Here is a 23,790-nt window from a genome sequence, read left to right on the forward strand (position 1 = left end):
AAAAATCTTTTTGAGTATAAACTGCATAGTAAAAATATGACCCCAGTGTATGTATTTTTAACATACTTGGCATTTTTCAGTTTGGCTCAGCACTAGCCTATGTTTTAGCTGAATGTAATGCTGATGATAGAAATTAGAGCAGCAGTCATTGATTTCTTGTTCAATAGGTCGCATGCATTTTTGTTTGGCCTCATTGTTTCTGGTATGATTGGGAACGGGTAGCAGCTTTAAATAAGGTTGGCTCTGCCTTTATGTGTACCCCTTTTGTTATCTCTTACGAAAAAGTTAAATAGTTGATGAATGTCTAATCTCATTGGTAAAAATATATTTAATACATCTGTTTAGGGATCAGTAGCAATCAACATCATGTGCTTAGAAGTCATTGGCTCATGATGCTTCTAAAATTTCTGTAAGTACAGCTTCTTTTTAGCTGTTGCTAAGAGAGAAATTTTTATTGACATGAGGGACTTGAGGACATGTCAGCATGCTGCCAGTTGTTTTCTAAGCAGTTAGCTCTGCCGCCTTGCAGATGGTTAGAAAACTCTTGGTAGTGGGTAAATGTGTGCTGATTATCTCATTGAATTAAGGTAACCTTTTGTCATTCATTGAATTCTGCAGACCAGTCACTGAGCAGCTGCTCTAGTGTTGTTTAATTCTGGATTTGGAGCGGACAAAGACTGTGCTAAAGGGTGTTCAGCCTGATTCTAGGTACACAGCATAGCAACGCAACAAGAATTCTTTTTTATTTAGCCACCATGTTAAATATTTTCAATAAGAAAAGAAAAACAAGCTTCTCTAATAATCATGCAGTTTACTAAATCCATTGAAATAATGGTTTCTCAAATGTTTGACGAATTGCTACCTGTTTTTCAATATTATTTAAATTTTTTCTGTGAGCACTTACTTGCTAATAAGATGAAATTTGGGTAGAAATGGATTAGCAACCAGAGGTTTATTTAGGAAGTTGATCTTACTGCTCAGGATTTTGTTTACTTAATTTTTAGAAACACTTCCTTTGAAGTCAGAGCAGCCTAACTTGAGGTATAAAACACATGGCAAATGTCAGAGAAATCAAAATCCTTAGATGTTAATAGAGACAATGACAGAGTGGTGGTTCTGGCTATCTTTTGCTTACTTTTATGGGTTCTGATTAGGCTGTCTGTAGGTTTCTACCTTCTTTTGACAGTATTGGCAAGTGTACTTAGTAGTAGTTTTGATTTTGTTACCTCACTTCACTGTAATTATTTTACCTTCCATGTTTTACATTTTGGAATCGTGTGTGTATGTGTTCACTTGAGTTCAGATGGAATTTGACTTTCAGATAGGTTGTTCTTCTATGGGAAACTGGCTTTATTCAGACAATTTAATTTTGAGATTTGGTTTCCAGTGTTCCCTAAAGATGATACCAATATGTGAGTGACGTCTTTAGTATTTAGTGGGGGAGGGATAGCTCAGTGGTTTGAGCATTGGCCTGCTATACCCAGGGTTGTGAGTTCAGTCCTTGAGGGGGCCATTTAGGGAGCTGGGATTTAAAAAAAAAAAAAAAAAAAAAAAAAAAAAGTGGAAAAGCGAACTAGCTGGGGATTTGTTCTGCTTTGAGCAGGGGATTGGACTAGATGACCTCCTGTGGTCCCTTCCAACCCTGATATTCTATGATCAGAGACTTAAGGCTTCATTGTGCATATGTATGGTGACTGCCTCAAAGAGCCTATCGCAAAAAATGTTTAGCTCTGTATCCAAACAGCATCTATTATTCACAATTGCCTAGTCTGTCTTGTAAAGAATATGGTTATATTAGGATTCAAGATTTGCCAAGGATATTATGAGAAGGCACATTTTAAGTATGAGAAATCATCCATCCAGGCTCTAGAATTAAGAGTGAGCCTAGTTCACAAGCATTGGAATAATACGTCTTGGGTGATTCGCCTCTTTGTAGGAGAGAAGGACTTATTTCCTGATACCACTGCATTGACAAATTAAATAACATAAACCCTAAATTTAAAACGTGCAAGCATTGATATTATATTTGCAAGTCAAGGTAAATCAAGCTTCATAATGTTTGCTGCTCTCTATGATTTCATAAAGTCTTTAGAAATGTACAGGTTTTTTTTAGGGCTGTCAAGTGATTAAACAAATTAATCGTGGTTAAAAAATTCATTGCGATGTTAAACAATAATAGAATACAATTTAAATATTTTTGATTGTTTTACATTTTCAAATATATTGATTTTTAGTTACAATAGAATACAAAATGTACAGTGCTCACTTTATATTTTTATTACAAATATTTGCACTGTAAAAAAATGAAATAGTATTTTTCAATTCCCCCATTAGAAGTGCAATCTCTTTATCATGAAAGTCGAACTTGCAAATGTAGAATTATGTACAAAAAATCCTGCATTCAAAAACAAAGCCATGTAAAACTTTAGAGCCTGCAAGTCCACTCAGTCCTATTTCTTGTTCAGCCAATCCTTTAGACAAACAAGTTTGTCTACATTTTCAGGAGATCATGCTGCCCGCTTCTTCTTTACAATGTCACTTGAAAGTGAGAACAGGCATTCACATGGCACTGTCGTAGCCAGTGTTGCAAGATATTTACATGCTAGATGCACTAACAATTCATATGTTCTTTCATGTTTCAACCACCATACCAGAGGACATGCATCCATATTGATGATGGGTTTGCTTGATAAAACAGTGCAGACCAACGCATGTTCATTTTCATCATCTGAGTCAGATGTCACCAAAAGAATGATTTTTTGTGATTTGGGTTCTGTAGTTTCCACATTGTGTTGCTGTCTTTTAAGACCTCTGAAAGTATGCTCCACACCTCATCCCTCTCAGATTTTGGAAGGCACTTCAGATTCTTAAACCTTGGGTTGAGTGCTTTATTTATCCTTAAAAATCTCCTATTGGTATCTTCTTTGTGTTTTGTTGAATCTGCAGTGGAAGTTGTTCTTAAAATGAACAGTATGTGCTGGGTCATCATCCAGGACTGCCACAACATGAAATATATGACAGAATGCAGGTATACAGAGCAGGAGACATACAATTCTCTCCCAAGCAGTTCAGTCACAAACTTACTTAATGTCTTATTTTTCTTTTAATGAGCATCATCAGCATAGAAGCATGTCCTCTGGAATGATGGCTGAAGCATGAAGGGGCATCTAGCATGTAAATACCTTGCAATGCCGACTACAAAAGTGCCATGCGAACGCCTGTTCTCACTTTCAGGTGACATTGTAAATAAGAAGCTGCCAGCATTACCTCCCGTAAATGTAAACGAACTTGTTTGTCTTAGCGGTTGACTGTACAAGAAGTAGGACTGAGTGGACTTATAGGCTCTAAAGCTTTTATATTGGCTTTTTTTTTTGAGTGAAATTATCTGCATTTGTAAATTACATTTTCAATATAAAGAGATTGCATTACAGTGCTTGTATTTTTCAATTTACCTGATATTGTTTCTTTTGTTTATCATTTTTACAGTGCAAATATTTGTAATAAAAATAATATAAAGTGAGCATTGTACACTTTCTATTCTGTAAAAGCAGCAAAGAGTCCTGTGGCACCTTATATACTAACAGAAGTATTGGAGCATGAGCTTTCGTGGGTGAACACCCACTTCATTTCTGTTTTGTTAAAATTGAAGTAAATATATTTGAAACTGTAGAAAAACCTCCAAAAATATTTAGTACATTTCAATTGGGATTTTATTGTTTAACAGTGCGATTAAAACGGAATTAATTTTTGAGTTAATCGCATCAGTTAACTGCGATTAATCAACAGCCCCAGTTTTTTCAGAGATAAACTATATTCTGTAAAGATCAAGAGATCATTTAAAACTTAATTCCAAAGAGACTTTTTTAAACCCTAATTGTCAAAACCTTTAAAGATGTATTTGAATTAGATGAGTTTTGTGTAGTGATTCGAATATGTGAAGAGAGAGATTCATACCAACTTACTGTGTACCATATGACCATCTTCTCCCTTTCATAGCAGAAAATGAAGATTTTTGAAGTGTATGTTCATAGAGAGTAGTGTCCTTTATGCATCATGGTCTACTCAACAAGGATTTTCTTCATGCAGAAATGTGTGAAGTGTTGTCTGAAGTGTCACTGTGTATTTTTAGGTGAAAGGTATATTTTAGAGCCCTGACCTGGTATAATTTAAGGAAGGAATGTGTTTTGCATGCTGAATAATTATTCACCCTACTTACTGTTGGTCTGGTTTTTCTCATGTCTCTTCAGACTTAAAATAGCACACCTCCCTAATGTCTTCATAAAAGTAGTTGTCTAATTGGTAACTCTACAGTTTTGCTTACTCACACCTTTTATACTGATCAGATTCCTTCTACTAACCATCCATCACCCTCCACCTCCTCTTAATTTGTGCCACAGCTTGCCAGGGCCGAGCCCTGGCACCTCTAGGCTTGGCAGTTCATAGCCCCGGCATCTCTGGGCTTGTTATGTCAGTTATGAAAGTAAAAAATGGCTTGAGCACCTCTTTCATTACAAATTAAGCACTGATCGCCACCCCACCAGAAAATTTCCTTATGCTATTCCTGTTAAAACTGGATTAGTGCAGAACTTGAAATGCCTATTTTTATATGAAGATTGTAATGAAATATCTGACTTCATATATTTTAAATATATATAAAGGCGAACTTAAGGTCTGCTTTTGTTACAGAAGGAATTGATAGAATTTACAACTGTGATTTACGTTTTACATTATCCGTTTAAGGGCTGTCTGACAAATAAATAATACACTTCAAATAGTTATAGTAAGATTTTAATATGCTACTCAGGGGAGACATTTACAGGAGACCTGGGCAGCAAGATGTTTTTGCCAGATCTATCAAAGATGTCTTAGTCAAATAATATTTCTAAACTCTGAATAAAGGAGAAATAGGTTTCTACTTTGTTGGATTATCCCAATTGCCACATTTCATTATTTTGAATCAAATCAGCCTCCACTTCTAAGCGAAATGTTACATTTAACCGTGGGTTGCATCTCATCATAAATTGCTATTTGAAGCAGCTTCTTAGGCTTAACACATGGATTTTTGTCTTGTTCCCAGTAGAATTTCTTTAGTTTTTTCTTTTTCTTTCTTACTCCAGTGAAGTGTCTTATTCTAATTCCAATTCCCATGGGTATCATTATTCTTCATTTTATCAAATAAATATGTAAGCTGAGATCTTTTCTGGTCTATGATCTAAGTTCTAGAATTCTTGTCCGTGTGTGGAGTAAAGTCTCTAATACAGATGCCCCCGACTTACGCAATCTTTCCGTTCCGGAAAGCCTTGCGTAACTCAAATTTTGTGCAAGTCGGAAACGTATACCGTACATTAGGCAATAATTTTCACCCCTCGAAAATCCTATTTCTGGCTTATGGAACTCTTTTTCCATAAATGCGAAATCTGGTCTTGCGTAACCCGGGGAGTGTCCATATATAATACTAGTTTGAAAACAAAGGATGTCTTATTCAGTCCTTAAAATCCCCTGCTTTGGGGATGATTGTGTGTTTTTACATGGAGTATACAGATTCAAATGTAACTATAGCATAATTATACATATGGAAATTAGCACTTGAATGTACTGTAACGAATCTTTCACTAGCAAAGGTTACTAAAGACTCTCTTTTAGCAAAGGCAAAATTATGTAAATATTAGTGCTTTCTTTGGGCAAAACAGGCAGGAGCCTAATAGCTCATTGCAACAGTATCGGTAATTGCAAAAGACTGAAAGTTATATGTTAAGACTCAGATATTCAGGCAGCATGATAGAAGGAAAATGTTTGTACTTTTTGAAGTTAATTATCAGAGTTCTGGAGTTAATATCTCATTTTGTCATGGTAAAATATAGTAATAGTGGGTTTTTCTCCTTTCACCTAAACGAGTGTAAATCAGGAGTGATTCCACTGAAGATAGTGGTGTTAAACCAGTGTAAAATTAGCATGTGAGGAGAATTGGACCCATAATTGGGACTAACTTCACAGAGGCAGACAATATGTTGCAGAAGTCTTTTTATGCAAGCAATTGCACAGCAGTGCAGAAATTGATTTCTAGCTTCACTGCACATTATCAATGCAGCCTTTGGTTGTAAAGTGTGTATGTATGTGTTTACACATGTTCTCTGTTCCCTAGTAACATCAGATAAGTTTGTCTGTTGATATTTTGAAACTGTAAGTATGTGCATAAACATCCTAATGTCCTGTGTATCTACTTTCTAAAATAGTCTTTGTAGTTCTGCTTATACAGAATAGGCAACAAATTCTTGCCAAACACAAGAAGGAAAGTTAAAGCTGCTTTGCTTTACCTGCAACTGGTCTCCCAAAGCCCACTGTAATTCTCCTGAGACTGTTCGTCAGGTGGAGGTGCAGAGATTTTTTTCGATGATACTTGCTCCTTTCTTGCTTGTTCTTGGTGAAGACTGTTTTAATGTCAATGCAGTGCCGCTGGCTTTTTGCTGTCTAGGCCTGGGATTCTAAATCTATTCCAAGCTATTTTTTCTTTTAAAAAAGCTTCCAAAGGGGAATTTGTTTTCAAGATAATAGAATTCAAGGTGAGGATATTTTTTTTTTCTTTTTATTCCCCCACCCTCTATGCACGCTCTCCTCTGTTTTTATTAATTTCTGGTTTTATACTCAAATAGCTGATGGTCATTGTACCTACATATGCTGATATTTAAGGCTGCTGTGATATGGAGTATGTCAAGTCAAAGCCTGCAATCTTTATAGTAAAAATATAGCATAGTGTGCACATTATTACTGGTCTCCAGTGGGTTTTGGAGTCATAACACTGCATTTAGACAAACAAAAACAAAACATCCGCAGTGGAAGAAAATGGGTGAGGCTGTAAAGAACTTTTGATAACAGGCATAAATTCATACTGAGGGAATTTTTTCTCAATTGATGTTTGTTGAACACTCTTCTAGGCATGTTGAAAACTTTTATAAATACAAGGTATTAATAGGAACAGAATAACAGAACTTTAGCTACTGTAGTAGTAGGAATTTTAATCTAAAAATAGGTTAGATCTGTTTTATAGTGTGTGTGTGTGTGTGTGTGTGTATAGTTTTTTATATATATAATATATAAATATAGTCTCTCTCTCTCTCTCTCTCTCTCTCTCTCTCATCGTTTCATAGGTGTCACAGCCAGAAGGGACCATTGTGATTACCTGGCGTGATCTGACTTCCAGTATAACAGGCCATAGAACTTCCCCAAAATAATTCTTAGAGCTGATCTTTTATATTTAAATCCATTGGATTTTTTTTTAAGATGGTCAGTGATGGGTAATCCACCAGGACCCTTGGTAAATTGTTCCAGGGTTAATTACTCACTAATAAAAATGTACACCTTATTTCCAATCTGGATTGTCTAGTTTCTATTTCCAGCCATTGGATTGTGTTATACCTTTTCTCTGCTAGACTGAAGAGCCCATTATTACCGGTAAATATTCTTCATGTAGGTACTTACAAACTGTAATCAAGTCACCCCTTAGCCTTCTCTTTGTGACTCTAAATGAATTGAGCTCCTCTAGTTTATGACTGTGAGGTATGTTTTCTGGTCCTTAAATTATTCACATGGTTCCTCTCTGAACCCTCCCCAATTTATCAGCATCCTTCCTGATTTGTGAACACCAGAACTTTACATATTTGCCTGCAGTGCCTGCACCAGTGCCAAATACAGAGGTAAAACAACCTCTCTTCCTATTTGAGATTCCTGTTTATGCACCATAGGATTGCATTAGCCCTTTAGGCCACGGCATTTTGCACTGGGAGCTTATGGTCAGCTGATTATTTCTCCCTTGTCTTTCCCTCCCCACATCCCCCCAAAAAAATCATTTTCAGAGTCACGGCTTGCCAGGATAGACTCCCCCATCCTGTTAGTATGGTCTGTGTTCATTGTTCCTAGATGTATACATACACGTTTAGCCATATTAAAACACACACATATGGTTTGATATTGCTCTGTACAGTAACATGTCTTTTTCATTATTTACCTCCTCCCAATTTTTGTGTAATCTGCAAACTTTATCAGTGATGATTTTGTGTTTTTCTTTGAGGTTGTTGATAAAAATGTTAAATACAGTAGTGCCAGGAACTGACCACTGTGGGACCCCACTGGACGCACACAGTGTTGATTCTCTATTTACAGTTATATTTTGAGATCTATCAGTTAGCCAGCTTTTCATCTATTTAATGTATGCCATGTTCATTTTATATCTTTATTTTTTTAATTAAAATGTCATGCTGGTACTAAGTCAAATGCCTTACAGAAGTCAGTGTATTATGTCAATGCTATTCCCTTTATCAACCAAAGTTGTAATCTCATAAAAAAGCTAGTTTGACAGGTTCCATTTTCCATAAAACCATGTTAATTGGCATTAATTGTATTACCCTTTTTTAATTCTTTATTAATCAAGTCCCATATCAGCCACTACATTATCTTGCTCAGGATCAATGTCAGACTGACAGGCCTATAGTTACCTGGGTCATCTCATTTACCCTTTTTAAAGATTGAAAGAAAGTTAATGTTGTGCCAGACTTCTGTAACTTTCTCAGTGTTCCAAGATTTATTGAAGACCAACATTAACAGTCTTCCCAGGCAGTTTTTAAAAAATTCTTGGTTTCAAGTTATCCAGACCTTCTGATTTTAGTAGCTGCTGTTTAACATCCTCCTGAGATACTAGTGGAATGGAAAGAATATGACTAAGTCATCTGCCTTTCCCCCTAAACACAGAACAGAAATATTTAATGAACACTTCTGCCTTTTCTGCATTATTATAGTTAATTCTACTATTCCCAGCTAGTAATGGACCAATACCATTAAGATTTTTTGTTCCTACTGTACTTAAAATGACTCCTTATTGCCCATAACTCTGCTGGCCATAGATTTCTTCTTGTGACCCTTGGGTTCCATTATCAGTTTTCTACCATTCCTAGCTTCTGATTTATATCCATTATTCGTGACTTCTTTTCTTCCGTTTGTTATATTTAGATTGTTGTTTTTTATAGCTGTTTTCACTTCCCCTGCAAACGAGATGTGTTTTTTTTAACCTTCCTCGATTACTAGATACCCAAAAAGCTGCAAAGTGTTCTTAAATGGTTCCCAAGTCACATTTTTCTGATTTAAATTCTTCCTCCCTGTTGATTTGGCTCATAATGGTTTTCAGTTTTGTGAAATTGGCCCTTGAAAGTACCAACTGTATATATTGCTGGTTTGGACTAGATTCTGTTTTCACATTATTAATGTGATCATGATCACATTATCTAAGCTACCATTAATTTTTAGTTCTGTGAGTTCCTCTTTATCGTCAAGAGAAGGTCTAATATAGAGTTCCGATGTGTTACATGCCACACTCTTTGAGTTAGAAAATTGTCATCTGTCATTGTGATGGTTCACGTGAGACACAAACCAGGGCTGCTCCTCAGTGGTATGAGCAGCAGTGGATGCCATCCCTTATAGCCTGTGGTCTTCCTGAGTGGCCATATTGGAACCCTTGGGCTGCCTACTGACAACAGTTCTCATGAGCTCCTAGCCTTTCTCCTTGGAACCACCAGTGGAGGCATTCCCCTACTCTGTTTCTTCTCCACAGCCTCAACTACAGGAGAGAACTTTTGAGGAGTAAGAGGCCAGAGCAATCAAGGAGGCTACTTCACTAACTAATATCACCTCATCTTCCCCGGATGTCTCATCCACCTTCTCTGGCCAATGACTTCAAACAATTTCAGAAGCTAATAAAATGTGTAGCAGGCTCATTGGAAATTCCCCTCGAGGCGGTCCAAGAGTCGCAGCACAAGCTCTTGGACATTTTGCAAATGACACCTTTTTGCTTGAGTAGCCATGGCCATTAATGAGGCCTTCCTAGATTCTGCCATGACCATCTGGCAGATCCCAGCAACATCGATAATGAGTATTATATTCGCTGGTGGTTGAAGTGGTAAATGAATGTGGCAGACAGCACCACCCTAAATCAACCACATATGACAAGGACCAAAAACGCTGTGACCTTTTTGGCCGTAAGAGTTCTCTGTGACCTTACAGTTTAGAAATGCAAATTGCACTATGAGAGCTTGGTAATACTAATCACATCAACCATTCCAAGTTCATCTCATTCATTGAACACCTTTCAGCAGAAATTGCAAACCATTCAATGGCATAATAGCTGAGGGTCAGGTATTGGCTAGAACAGGGGTAGGCAACCTATGGCACGTGTGCTGAAGGCGGCACATGAGCCAATTTTCGGTGGCCCTCTGACTGGCTGGGTCCTGGCCACCGGTCCAGAGGGCTCTGGGTTTTAATTTAATTTTAAATGAAGCTTCTTAAACATTTTAAAAACCTTATTTACTTTACATACAACAGTAGTTTTAGTTAATATTATAGACTTACAGAAAGAGACCTTTTAAAAACATTAAAATGTATTACTGGTATGTGAAACCTTAAATTAGAGTGAATAAATGAAGACTCAGCCCACCACTGCTGAAAGGTTGCTGACCCCTGGGCTAGAACATCATTACAGGCCTACCTAGATGAGGCTGACACTGTAGCACGCTCCATCTCCTTGGCAATCGTTATGCGTCAGGCATCCTGCCTCTGGTTTTCTGGGTTCCCTAGATAAGTCTCAAATACTGCTGAGGACCTCCCCTTTGATTGTCTAAAACTCTTTGCTGAGATTACTGATGAATCATTGTGCACCTAAAAGGATTGGAGGGCCATTTTGTGATCACTTGGGATTTATAGACCTGCAGGTAAACAATTTAGTAGGTCCCAAACTGCACAGTGATTGCCCAGCCCACCCAATATTCTGAGACATCTAGAAATAAACCAGTGTTTCAAAGAAAGAAGCCACTCACTACCTCCACTTCAACCACTCACCAATCCTCAGTCCATACAGCCTCGACAGTATGCATCAAAACTGCACGTCAGAAGACACAGCAGTACTGACTGAGTGCTTTGTTGCTTTTTAAAAAATGTGCAAACAATTCTCTAGATCTGGCTATCTTATAAGCTTATTACTGAATCATCAGAATCACTAATTGGGATAGTAAGTAAATAGTAGCATGAGTAATTCAGCAAGGCTTTAGGATTATTAGAGAGAGAGAGTACTTTTAGATGAACAAATTTCACTTTCTTGCCTAAATTAATTACTAGTTCAGTGATTATTTTGAGCAGAACAGGGTTTACTGCTTTTGTAGTACCTTTCCCAATAAGGTATTAACTTAGATTTTGTGGTTCCATTGCTAACAAATAGTGGGAGGAAAAAGTGAACCACAATTGGAGTGCATTTCACATCCTAGTGTAGGATACTGCGCAGTAGACTGTTTCCTGCCCTTTCCCAGATTTGTGTTTCAATTCACTAGCATGTTTAAAATAAAAAGAAATTAATTTTTGATATAAAATGCTACTGGAAAATGTGAAATTTGCATTGGAGTAGTAGCACAAAATCTAGAGTGCTTCAAATCCTGCTTATCTTCTGGGGGGTGAGGGAAACCAATTCACTTTGCCGTCCGCTTCACTTTTATTTCTTCTCCTCATCCCAATTTAACATTACTTTTTTTCTTTTCATCCATTCAGGTCCGATGTGTACTAAAAAGATAGCTGGCTCAGGTTGGTTACAGCACAGTTTTTTCTTCTGACCTGACACTACTAAAATTAGGGTGGACAGTACCTATCCATGATGTAACTGGGGTCAAGTCTTGGAAGGCTTTAGTGCAGTTGTGGTCCCATCCAAATTTAACAAATATTAACATTTTAATTATGTTGTAAGTGAGTGTTCTGTTACTGTTACAGAAGAGCTTTAGCACAAGGACTTTTCTTTTAGGTGGACTCTTAGGAAAATATCCCAAATTTCTACAATTGGAGGAAAATAACTCTTCAATGCACAAGTTACAACACTCATTCTTGAGTAGGGAGACCCTTTAATAGAAGGACCAAATGAATAGTAGGAATTATCGAAGAGCATGGAAATTTTCTCTGCCTCAATAAAGGATTCTGAGTGCAAAGAAGTCTCCATGAAACTTGTATGGGAAAATAGGGCTTTGTTCTCCAAACTACAGTATTAAAGGCATTTAAGTTATCTCTTTCTCAGGCCAGGTCTAAACTGCAAAGTTAGGTCAATGTAAGTTGCTTTGCATCAGCCTAGTTGTGCATGTATCTACACTTAAATTTGCCTCCCATCAATGCAAGTGACCCATTACAGCGATGCAGTAACACCATCTCCCTGACAGGCGTTGTGCTGCCTCAATCTCAGGATATTAACCAGGGCTCAAGTGTAGGCACTATGTTAATTAGGTTGACCTTAACAGTCCTCCAGAAGCTGCCCACTGCCCAGGGGTCACAGAGGCCTGAAGGCCTACCTCCCCTTTAAAGCCCAGCTCTCCATTGTTGTGTGCAACTGTCCAGGTGACTATGCCAGTTACACACTCCAGATACACTCAAGCTTGGTGTAGTGAGGAGATGTTGGGTCTCCTGGTCCTGTGGGAACAAGAGGCTGTGCAGGCACAGCTAGGGATCAGCTGTAGAAATGTGGACATCTACAAGCAGATTACATGGGGGTTGCAGTGCAAGGGACTACAACAGGGACCAGCAGCAGTACCATGTGAAAGTGAAGGAACTGCATCAGGCATATCAGGAGGCGAACAGTCGGTCCGGTGCCAAGCCCCAGACTTGCTGCTTTTACAAAGAGCTGCATGTTATGCTTAGCAGAGACATCTCCCCACCACCACAGCACAGACCACCGTGGATACCTCTGAGGAACCCGAGTCACAGGCCCTGGAATGAAAAACACAGAACAGGAGGAGGATGGGGGACACGTGACTGGGGAGGGTCAAGCTATGCTGCGAGCCAGGACCTGCTTGAGACCCCCCCTGCAGTCCAGTCAGTCCTGGCAGTCTAGCACAGGCAAGCCTGATGCAGGGGAAGGAACCTCAGGTAAGTGTGTTTCCCATGAAAATGATTGATTTACTGACGGTGCTTCTAATTTAACAGGACACAGCTATCAACTTTTCATTAATCAGCTCATAGTAAAAGATAACAATACAAGAGAGAGTGTTATCTGTGTTTTGTTCCCGCATAGAGTTAAGCGGGAGAGGGCCATGCGGAGCAGTGTGTTTTATGTACACCGACATGTCCCTTGATTCATTTTGAGATCTCAGTGAAACTTCCATGGAGGTACTTTGCAGTCCTCTCCTGCAAAGGTCTAGGTATAGATTCATAGATTGTAGAGCTTGAAGGGACCTAGAGTCCAGTCCCCTGCCCTCAGGGCAGGACCAAATACTGTTTAGACCATCCCAGATAGACATTTATCTAACCTACTCTTAAATATCTCCAGGGATGGAGATTCCACAACCTCCCTAGGCAATTTATTCCAGTGTTTAAATCACCCTGACAGTTAGGAACTTTTTCCTAATGTCCAACCTTAACCTCCCTTGCTGCAGTCTAAGCCCACTGCGTCTTGTTCTATCCTTAGAGGCTAAGGTGAATAAGTTTTTCTCCCACCTCCTTATGACACCCTTTTAGATACCTGAAAACTACTATCATGTCCCCTCTGTCTTCTTTTTCCAAACTAAACAAACTCGATTCTTTCAGCCTTCCTTCATAGGTCATGTTCTCTAGACCTTTAATCATTCTTGTTGCTCTTCTCTGGACCCTCTCCAGTTTCTCCACATCTTTCTTGAAATGCGGTGCCCAAAACTGGACACAATACTCCAGTTGAGGCCTACCAGCGCAGAGTAGAGTGGAAGAATGACTTCTTGTGTCTTGCTCACAACGCACCTGTTAATGCATCCCAGAATCATGTTTGCTTTTTTTTGCAACAGCATCACACTGTTGACTCATATTTAGCTTGTGGTCCACTGTAACCCCTAGATCCATTTCTGCCGTACTGCTTCCTAGACAGTCTCTTCCCATGGTAGGACGCTTTCCCATGCCAGTCAGTGATACATTTGGCAGGCACCATTGCAGTATAGGCAAGCAGCATACGGGCCGGCCTGCTTTGGGACACTAGTAGCAGCTGTGCATTCTGTGCCTTTGTTATCCTCAGGAGTGAGATCAGCTAAAATCACCACTGCCTATGGAAAATGGTGCCAGTATTCAGTGCCATTGCACTGTACTCATAGTTACATGCAACCAAGCAACACCCGCCTCATTTCCCTCACCTCTAGTGGGCCATATTCACCGTGGTTGGTGCTGTGAGTGTTGACATGCACTCTAAAGCAGAAGTGGCAATAAGCATGTCTTGTATAAAACTTCAGGAAAGCAGGGGAAGGGAGTTCTAAATCTTAACTTTCACTTTCTGTTGTGACTGCATTGACAGTGGTACTTCTGTGTTTCTATCTGCAGCTGTCACTACTGAGACCTTGAGGGGTTCCGCCTCCACATGCAGAGAACACCAGAGAGGAGAGAAGAGGATTTGGGATGACACATTCAGTGAGAGATCCTGCAAGCGAGTGCTGCATCAGATCATGAGCAAAGATCCTGGAGGGGACCGCTGAAGACAACCCGGAGAAGGAAAGAGCTGATAAGAGAGTTCCAGGAGGAAGAGGAGAGGGAGATGTACCAGGATATAACAGGGTTTCTCCAGCAGCAAACATAAATGCTGCATACCTGTTGTGGACCTGAATGTTCAACAATCTTGGGTTCACCTCTCTTTTTGCAATCCATGGAGAACCTCATTACAGAATCTCCCTACACTCTCTCCTCCCCTCAACATTTCGCATGGTGTCAGGGGCCGAATCCCTTACCCCTACCAGTCCACCCTGGAGGACGTTAAGGACAACCACAGCTTCTCATATGCTGACCTGTGAAAGGCATGGTTGCTGTATGTGGAAATAAAATGGACATGAATGTTCTTTCCCTTAAGTTCAGTTTTATTAATTTTTCAAGCTTTTAATGTATTTGCTTTTATTTGCAAAGATTTTCTTTGCACTGGTTTTGTTACTGAATAAAATTCTATTATTTGGAAAAAAATTCTTCATTATTAATTCCCAACATATGCTTCAGAGTGCCTAGCAGTTCTGAAAGCACCCACTTACTTGTTACTGTACATTAACACACAACTCATAGGATCTGTGACACACCGTATAATAATCCATAAATGTACAGCAAGCACTAAAAAATTCATAGGTGCAGTGATCGTGTTATAATCACAGATGTACGCCGAGCACCGCAGAATTCCTTTCTGTCCCAAAACAGCAGCTCCAGGTAGAGCACACTACACCACAGAGTATTACTGTGGCTCAGTGTTAAAGTGCTCTTTCAAAGCTCCCCTGAGCTGTATAGCTCCATACTGAGCTCTTCTAATTGTCCTTGGCTGTTCAAACTCAGCAGATACTGCTCCACCTCCAACCCAGTGGCAGCTTTTCTCCCTTTGCTTCATGGATATTATGGAGATACAGCAGGCAGCTATAACTGTTGGGGTTTCTTTTTAATGATATCCAATCTTGTGAATAAATAATGTCATTGTCCCTTAAATCTACCAAAAGCACATTCAACTGTCGTGCACCTTCTGAGCCTATAGTTGAGTCTTTCCTTGGTGCTGTTGAGATGACTGGTGTACAGCTTCATGAGGCAGGGAAACAAAGGGTAGGCTAGGTCCCCCAGTCTCACTGTTGGCGTTTCAACATTGCCAGTGATAGGTAATCTGCCAGTCAGGAAAGAGAGTCCCTGCTTGTAGCTTTCTGAATAGTCCTTTCTTCTTAAAGATGCGAGCATCATGCCCCTTGCCTGACTAGCCAGCACCTGATGTCAATGAAGTGTCCCCAGTGAACTGTCTACACTGGTGTAACAATAGAAAGATAGCCCTTTCTGTTGATGTACTCTATAGCAAGGTGGTCTGGTGCCAAAACAGGATATGCATGCCATCTGTTGCTGCACTGCAGTTTGGGAACAGCATTGCTGCAAAACCACCTATTATGTCCTGCACATTGCTGAGAATCACAGTCCTGCATAGCAGGAGATGATTAATGGCTGTGCACACTTGCGTGACAATGGCTTCTGCAGTGGATTTTCCAACTGCAAAATGATTTCCCACTGACTGGTATCAGTCTGATGTTGCAAGTTTTCCATAATGTGATCTCCACTCATTTCTCCACTGTCAGTATAGCTCTCATTTAGGTGACCCTGTGCTGGAGGGTTGGGGAGAGCTTAGCACACAGACCAAGGAATTCTCCTGCCACTGCTCATCATCCCAAACCTGCATTACAGTCCCACCAGTCAGTGCTTATTTCCCAGGCACGGAAATGGCACTCCACCATCTGCAATTACTCTGGGAATGCCATCAACAAACTTGAATTAGTTCTTGCTGTGTCCCACAGCAATATGTTCTCCAAGAAATCATCATGTTCCCTGCTTATTTGGTTCTTACAGCTCTGCAAATACCTGTGGATTGTGTGTCCTGTGCTTGCAGTGCTTTTGACAGTAGTGAAGATCTGTGCAGGTTTTATGCTTCTGTCAGAGATGGCAAACAGCTGAGAGCGATTTAAAAGAAAAAAAGACTATTATGGGACGGTAGATGACATAAGATGGAGACAGTTACACACTGGGAAGTTGATCCCTTGCTCCTGTCACTCTTGCATGACTTGTTTCTGCCCAACCATGCATTGCCCAAACTTCTCAAAAGACACTGTGCTGCATGGTGGCAGGTTGTGCACTGGAACACCTACTCTGGTACATTGCATTGTGCAGCAACACAAACACTCCTGGTGAGTACACACAACACTGGCTCAAGAAGCCAAGTACTCTCACAAAGAAGCAGTGTGCTAACTGCAGGGGCTTTATGCTGACATAACTTTCATTGAACAAAGTTTGTACTGTAGACATGGCCTCAGTCTCCTGAATCAAAAGCAGGAATGCATTTGATTTATAGAAAATGACTTTCAGGGCCAAATGGTACTGTTAATCCTAGAAAGGTGTCTGCCTTAAAAAATTTCTGTTGACTTCTAAAGTCATTTTAACTGGAAAAATTTCTGATTTTTTTTTTTTGAGACACTCTCAAGATGTGACAGGTTATGCGGTGGTCCTACCTTAAAGATGATCCAGCTGTTATCCTCAGCTTATTGGTAGTCTCCTTCCTTGCAAACATGACCTGAAAACAATGGTCCTTTTTAAAAGAGTATTTTTTTTGTTCTGTGCCATTTCCCTTAGGCTTACTTGCTCCTTCTAACAGGGCTCTTTGACTAGGAAGGGTAAGGGGTTACCTGGATATCTGACCAAAAGTCCAAACCTTTCTCTTGAGTTATTGCCAGGTGCCATCTTGTTTCCTCTTTATGCCCAACAACAATTAAGGATGTTATCAAAAGCTGGTAATGTGGCTTGATGTATTCCATTTATATCTCTGTTGCTAACAGAGCTGTCAGCGAAATCTTAAGATACTTACAGTCCAGTATTTTTGGTTATATAAACCAAACCATAGGTGTCCTGAAAGCACTTGCATTTTTACTTGATTGTAAACTGAACTGATTTGGATTTCTAATTCAGTGACACAATGACTAGGGGCTTGTCTACAGTTTAAAGCACTTTATCAGCACTACTGTAGAGCTTAGTGAATACGCTGCCTACACCAACAGGGGAGCTTCTCTCCTTGTTGACATACTACTGTGTACACGGGTTAGGTTGGTATAACTACGTCACTCAGCTGAGTATGTTGCTGAGCGACTTTAGTTACACTGACATAAGTTGGCAGCGTAGACCAAACTTAAGCCCTTACAGACATACCCATTTCCCCCATATACTTAAGTTTTTAATCCCCATTGGAGGATTAGGGAAATTCTAATAAATCTAGATCACAGCACAGGGAGTCTGAACAAAGATGGCCTTTCACCAAGACCAGCTTTGGTAGGGGCTGTGCTCAGTCAAACTCCCAGTATGGAGCTACGCGTCAGTCTTACTAGATGGAAGTACACTTTGCCCTTTTTCCACAAGAATTTCGCTTCAGGTTTCCATCAGGTAGGCCAGAGCTACGTGAATAGCTCCAAAAAAATCGGATCAACTTCAACAGCCTGACTTTGGTCCCCAAGTTCATTTGATCCCTGCTAGCACACAGTCCCTTAAAAAAAATAAAAATGAGATGGGCTTCTAGAAGATGTATTGCCATATGCTGTGGAGATGAAAAGTTCTAATTGGAGGAACCCCCTGAATTTCCTTGGCTTCTGCAACATAATCCACTACTTCCTGTAGAATCTAAGCTTTCATTATTAATCAAAAGAACTGAATGTTTTAGCCCTCATGGTCTCAAAGAAAAATCTGAACCAGTGATGGGCACGGTGGGGTTGTGTGCGCAATCAGACATGCAGAAGGTAAAACTCTGAGAGGTAGGAACGGCTTGAATCATCTCAGGGGGTGTGTTTAATTGTCATCATTAGAATTCAGAATTAATGTCACTGTTAACTATTTTGACCACTGATAATTTTAAGGCTTGTCTAGCATATGGGCTGATTTATTTTGGCATAATGTTTGCTATGGAGGATTTCAGGGATCTGAATTATGAATTCATTTCACTTCTCACCTCTGTCTGCAAGAGGGTAGAGAAACTAGAGATGTTATGTCCGAGCCTTAACCAGAAGTATGCAAACCTTCGAACTCGCGCTTGTCCCTCTTGAGCACTTAAGACCTCAGACACTCTGTTGGCTACTAAACTTCTTCCTTTGCTGCTGATGTATTTAACGATACAGGTTTGCTGTATTCTGGTTCTGATGGAATTCTTTTACACTACTTGGAGGAAAGTTGAATATTCTTCCAGTGCCCCTAATCCTTAAACAGTGTTTGGGCTTTTTCTACATGGGGAATATAGGGTCTGTGGAGGGTGCGGAGGGACAGGGTAGCAGCCTATATTTCTCACTGTCTATAAGGGTATATCTACTCTGCAATTAAAAACCTGCAGCTGGCCAATGTCAGGTGACTCAGGCTTGCAGAGCTTGGGCTAATGGGATGTTTAATTGTGGTGGAGGCAAGTTCGGAGTCAGGTTGCAGCCTGAGCTCTGGGACCCTCCTATGCTGATTGGGCGGGTTGGCAGTCTACAGTATCTTAATGCAGAAGCCAAAAGTAAGAAGCTGAAAATCCCTGCAGAATAGAGAGATGCTCTCTATCAGAATTACCACTCCTACCACCACAAATTTAAATAATGAAGCTGGTAAAATACTGGATCAGAAATTGCAATAGTAAGATCTTTGGTGACTCTATGAAACTAGAAGAATTAAATTAGTGATGTTTTCAATGTACATTTATGAATAAGTTACTTGATTGGGATATTACCATCAATTCCACCATAGAAAACGGCAACCAGCTAGAGAGAAGGTGTGTGAGTGAGTGACACTGTAGAAGCAGAATGGATTAAAAACAGCTATTTTTTTTAAAGTATAAATTGGGTTTATTTACGTTTCTAGTTCATTTCTCATTTTATAGAAAAATTACTACACTAGGTGTTTCATACTTTTCTTTAGTTTGCTAATTGTTAGTAGAATTTTAGATTTTACAAAGATTTTTTTCTGCTAAATTTTACACTTCAGCTGTTCATCTGTGTTGAAAAAGACAAGTCCAGGTGCCCATTAACATCCTTCCTATTAAAACAAAAACTCAGACATAAAATTGCTGTACAAATAGTCCACACTATGTTTTCAACCAACATCACCTTCAATATATTGAGCTTCGACAGGTCAAGAGAGCTGAAATGCTTTTACCAGGCTACACTCCTCCATCAGAATTTGCAGTTTGAAATCAGTTGGAGTTGTACTCCTAAGTCACTTTTGAAAAATCACACCAATGGGCGCCTAAATACAGTCTTTGGATCACATGTACAATGTTAACAGTTGGGACATTTATAAAGTACAGCTCTAGCTTGATGAAATCTGCCATCTTCTTATTTCTGTCCTTTTATTCCTCCTCTGCTCCAGAAAGAAATGTTTCTCAGCTTTCATAGCATATTTACTTTAGTGCCTGTTAAATAGTACACTTGTATTTCCCCAACCATGTTTGTTTGCTCTTCGTATGAGAACAAAATATAGTGTGCACAAGAACATGCAGATATCTCAGTATTTTATGTTAAGTGATAAAAATATTATTAAAGAATGCTATCGACTGTCTTGCATCTGGGTGCAATACAGGAGTTACCATTTTAGTTTTCTGGATAGAAGGGTTTCTAAGTGAGTGTGTTCCAGGGTTTTCCAGAAGATTAGGTGTACTAAACAAGTTTGCCACTGCTTCAAGATTGAATCAGCCAAGACATTCCATCTCTCCATCAGTCCAGGTCATTATCTGGCACTGGTGGACCTGCAGGACTCATATCTACATGTTCCTATCGACCGTTGTCACTGGAACTAAATGTGTAAATTTCTGGAATAGGAGGTAAATGAAGTTCCTTCTGCTTTTCAGTTTCTTTAGGTAATGAGTCTAATCTATTACTGTAAAAGTTCTGCCCGTCAATGAGTGTACTACTTTAAGTAATTCTGTTGCTTAAATCTAATTACTATACAGTGTGTTTTTAAATCAAACTGTTGTGGGCTGCAAGGTGAAGCATCTTAAGCCTTGTCAGAACATAAACTGAGCCCAGTGTACATTGTGGAATTGTTTTAAGAGTGGTAACTATGACCCTAGATCATTTAATGTACCATATTTATGGGGAAAGAATTATGGCTGTTGTAGTTGGTCAGTTACATAGAAAATAGTGGAATTGACTGTGGTTAGATGCAAGAATATAGGCTGTGCAAATGAACAGAAAGAAAGAAGCAAACTCATTAGTCTGCGACATCTTAGCAGCGAATTGCAAGGTTTTCATGATATAAGCACTATTTATAAAGCTCTTTATGTTGCAAATAATTTAATTTACAAACTGTCAGCACTCGAAGAAAAATCTTTTAGGCCCAGAAGTTTGTGTACTATAATATTTGTTGGTCTGATAAAAGGTTTATCTCATTCTATCTAATTTAACCAGTAAGTATTTCTGTTAGAATTTTAACTACAACTCCCAGCAGGGGAAAATTGTGGGATATGCTATGATCTTGTGTTTAAGGCTGCTTAGCATCAGAGCTTCAGATATTTATGCAAATAATTGGGGGGGTTTCAGAATTTTCCTGTGGTGCTGTAAGCTGTTTATCTTCAAAACAATATTTTCTTTCTGTCTTTCCCCACGCATTTGCCAATTTCAGTGCCCTCTCGATTGTGCACATTGGAACAGTGATTTACCACCCTTTCTGTCGTGTGAAGATTGTCGGTAAACAGAAAAAAATGGTGCAAGACTCAATGAGGAAGAGTGGGGGGAATGTAAAGAGAAGCTTTATGAAAGCAGGATAGTGGAATGTGAAGCAAGAGGATGGGAATGTGACTGTCTGTCTGTACTCTTAATTGTGAAATGGTGAATTTATGGTTGTCTTTCTGAGAGGTTTTGGCAACCATTCTGCCAACTATATATTCTTTGCTTGCCTTCAAGTTGGATAAATAGCTTATTTTGCAGTTGCTGGCCTTCCTGTGCTGTGGGGGCATTCTCGGGAGCTGTAAAGCTGATGTAACCAGCCCTATAGCATCATGCATACACGGTGAGCCAGCCTCCACTTTACTGGTATAGAGTTTGGGATCCTCTTGGGGTCAGTAGCCGCGCAATCTTTGAACTTACACTGTCAGTCTGTTCCCCACAATGCCTGCAAGCAAGTCCAGGTAAGGGAAGGAAGACCCTGTAGGAGCCTGTTGGTGTCACTAGGCATAACCCTAGGTAACTCGGGAGGGTGGAAGATCACGAGTGCCGATGAAGCCCTCCTGCTCAGGCCTCAATGAACCAATGTCCCTCCATGTTAAACACTTTGTGTAACCTAGTGTAACCTAATGTACTAATAGCTGCAAAAATGTAGTGTTAGCAGTTAGTTTTCGGTTGTAACAGCCAGTTCTTTGCTGTAATACATTGAAGCTAGGCTAAAGCACGCTCAAGGCCGTTTTAAGATACAGTATACATGTCTCAGCAGCGGAGAGGGGGGAGGAAGGGAGAAGACACAAGAGTGTGTGAGAAGAAAATGTTGCAGCAGACAGGAGAGGAAGAAGAAGTGGTGGGGTAAGCTAGTCAGCAAGAAAAGTTCTCAGAAAGCAACTGAGATATAAAAGGAGGAAACTGCTTGTGTTAGGTGTGCATGATTTGAGGTGTTCGTCTCCTTGCACCGCTTTGAGAACTCAAATAAACTTTGTTTGCTTCTCCACCCTAGTGTGTTTGTTGGCACGGCACACCGGGCGATGGACCCCCCCGCCCCCGCTGTTGCTTGGTCTCGGGCACTATCTGTGCCGGCAACAAGCCCCATGCAGATGATGACTAGAACAATTTTCTTTTTGTCTTAAGCACTTAAGGGGAGGGCCTTACAATCACTTTTTCTCCGTCTGCATTCATTTTCTCTGCTCTTAATAGATTCCAAGGCCAGAAGGGACCATTGTAATCCAAGTCTAACCTGCTGCATAACGCAAGCCATAGAACTTCCTAAAAATAATCTCCAGAGCGTATCTAATTCAGGAAACTAATTATTTTTTCATTGCATGCTCTTCTGCTACTGGATTGTAAGGTAGCTCATCTGAGGAAAAAAGAAGAACTTCCTGGTGTATGCACACAACCACAGAACTCTTAAAGCCACAGGAATCTCCCAATCCAAAGCTGCTGTTAGGGACAAAGTTCATAAAGAAAGCAGGGCCAGAAAAGACCTGAGAATTAGCCCTCCCTTTCTTTCATTTTCACTCTTAGTGTAGCTCAGTACTCCTGAGGGAGATGATTTGCAAGGTCACTTAGTGCATGGGACCCCACTGCTTGACATAATAGCTGGTTCTGGTTCTCTTATAAACACCACTGTCCTTCTCTCCTGTTGAGTGCCTCATCTGTCTTTAACAAACACTCGAAGTACTCTGTTCCGCCACAGCTCAGTACTGAAATGGTGAATCAATGTGATTTCTAACTGTTTATTTCTGTCTCTCAGAGATCCTAGATTGGCTTAGTTTCTCTTTTTTGTTTGTTTGTTTTTGTTTTTTGCTACCTACCCAGGATGCTGCACTGACATGGAGGACAGTAGTTCTGACCACCAGCCTGCCAATGACACGGTTTCCTCTTTCCCCTGGACCATGATATGGCAGTAAAGTTCAGGGTTGACTTAATTTTCCACCTCTACAGCAAGGCTGACTGGCATTCATTGTAGTTTAAAACAGGGAAAGGTCCCAAAATACACAGTACTTATCTTTAACCCAACTGATCTGCCACAAGTAATTTTTCAGCTTGTTGGAGGACAAACTTCTTCAGTGCTTTCTAAATAGTTCAGTCCAGATAAGCAGACATTAGTAGCGGCAGCAGCGGTGCCTACAGTCCTATCCCTGAAGTTGCATGAAACCTTGCATGCAATTCCCTTCTGCGCTGCAGTTGTTGAGGTCTGAAGTGGATAATGAGGATTAACTTCCAAAGAACCAAGTATATGACGAAGCCACATCAGACATTAAATCTGCTCCAGCATTCCTTATAGTTGATACAAAAGGAGCTCTGGAGTATTAATGTGTGTGTTTTTGTTTTAAAAGCTAGAATACCAGCAAACCCACTTTTGTTGAAGCACATTAAGCTATTGGTTGAAATCCTCAAGGCTTAGAACACATCCCTCGCTGAGGGACTATTTATATTTTGACCCACAAAGATAAAGAAATCCCAAGCCCAGGGTTTTTTCCGACCCCTCCACCCCCATCAGACTGGTTAATAAAATTCCATGCGTTTCTTGGATCCCATCCTGGTGATTAACTAATCTCAACCAAATGGCTTGCTCTGCAATGGGACTAGTTAATTATTTGCTCCT

General features: G+C 39.9%; 1 protein-coding gene and 1 long non-coding RNA gene across 16 annotated transcripts in view; both read left to right on the forward strand.

Annotated features, from left to right (window-relative positions):
• Window positions 1-23,790, forward strand: part of KAT6B (lysine acetyltransferase 6B) — a 200,510-nt gene that overhangs the window by 46,953 nt on the left and 129,767 nt on the right. The window lies entirely within an intron of this gene.
• LOC127054316 (uncharacterized) lies at window positions 11,620-14,970 on the forward strand. The gene is made up of 2 exons (XR_007775206.1): window positions 11,620-12,933; window positions 14,344-14,970. It is a non-coding gene; the product is annotated as an uncharacterized LOC127054316 (long non-coding RNA).

The sequence above is a fragment of the Gopherus flavomarginatus genome, chromosome 6 (assembly GCF_025201925.1).
Source record: "Gopherus flavomarginatus isolate rGopFla2 chromosome 6, rGopFla2.mat.asm, whole genome shotgun sequence".
NCBI lineage: Eukaryota > Metazoa > Chordata > Testudines > Testudinidae > Gopherus > Gopherus flavomarginatus.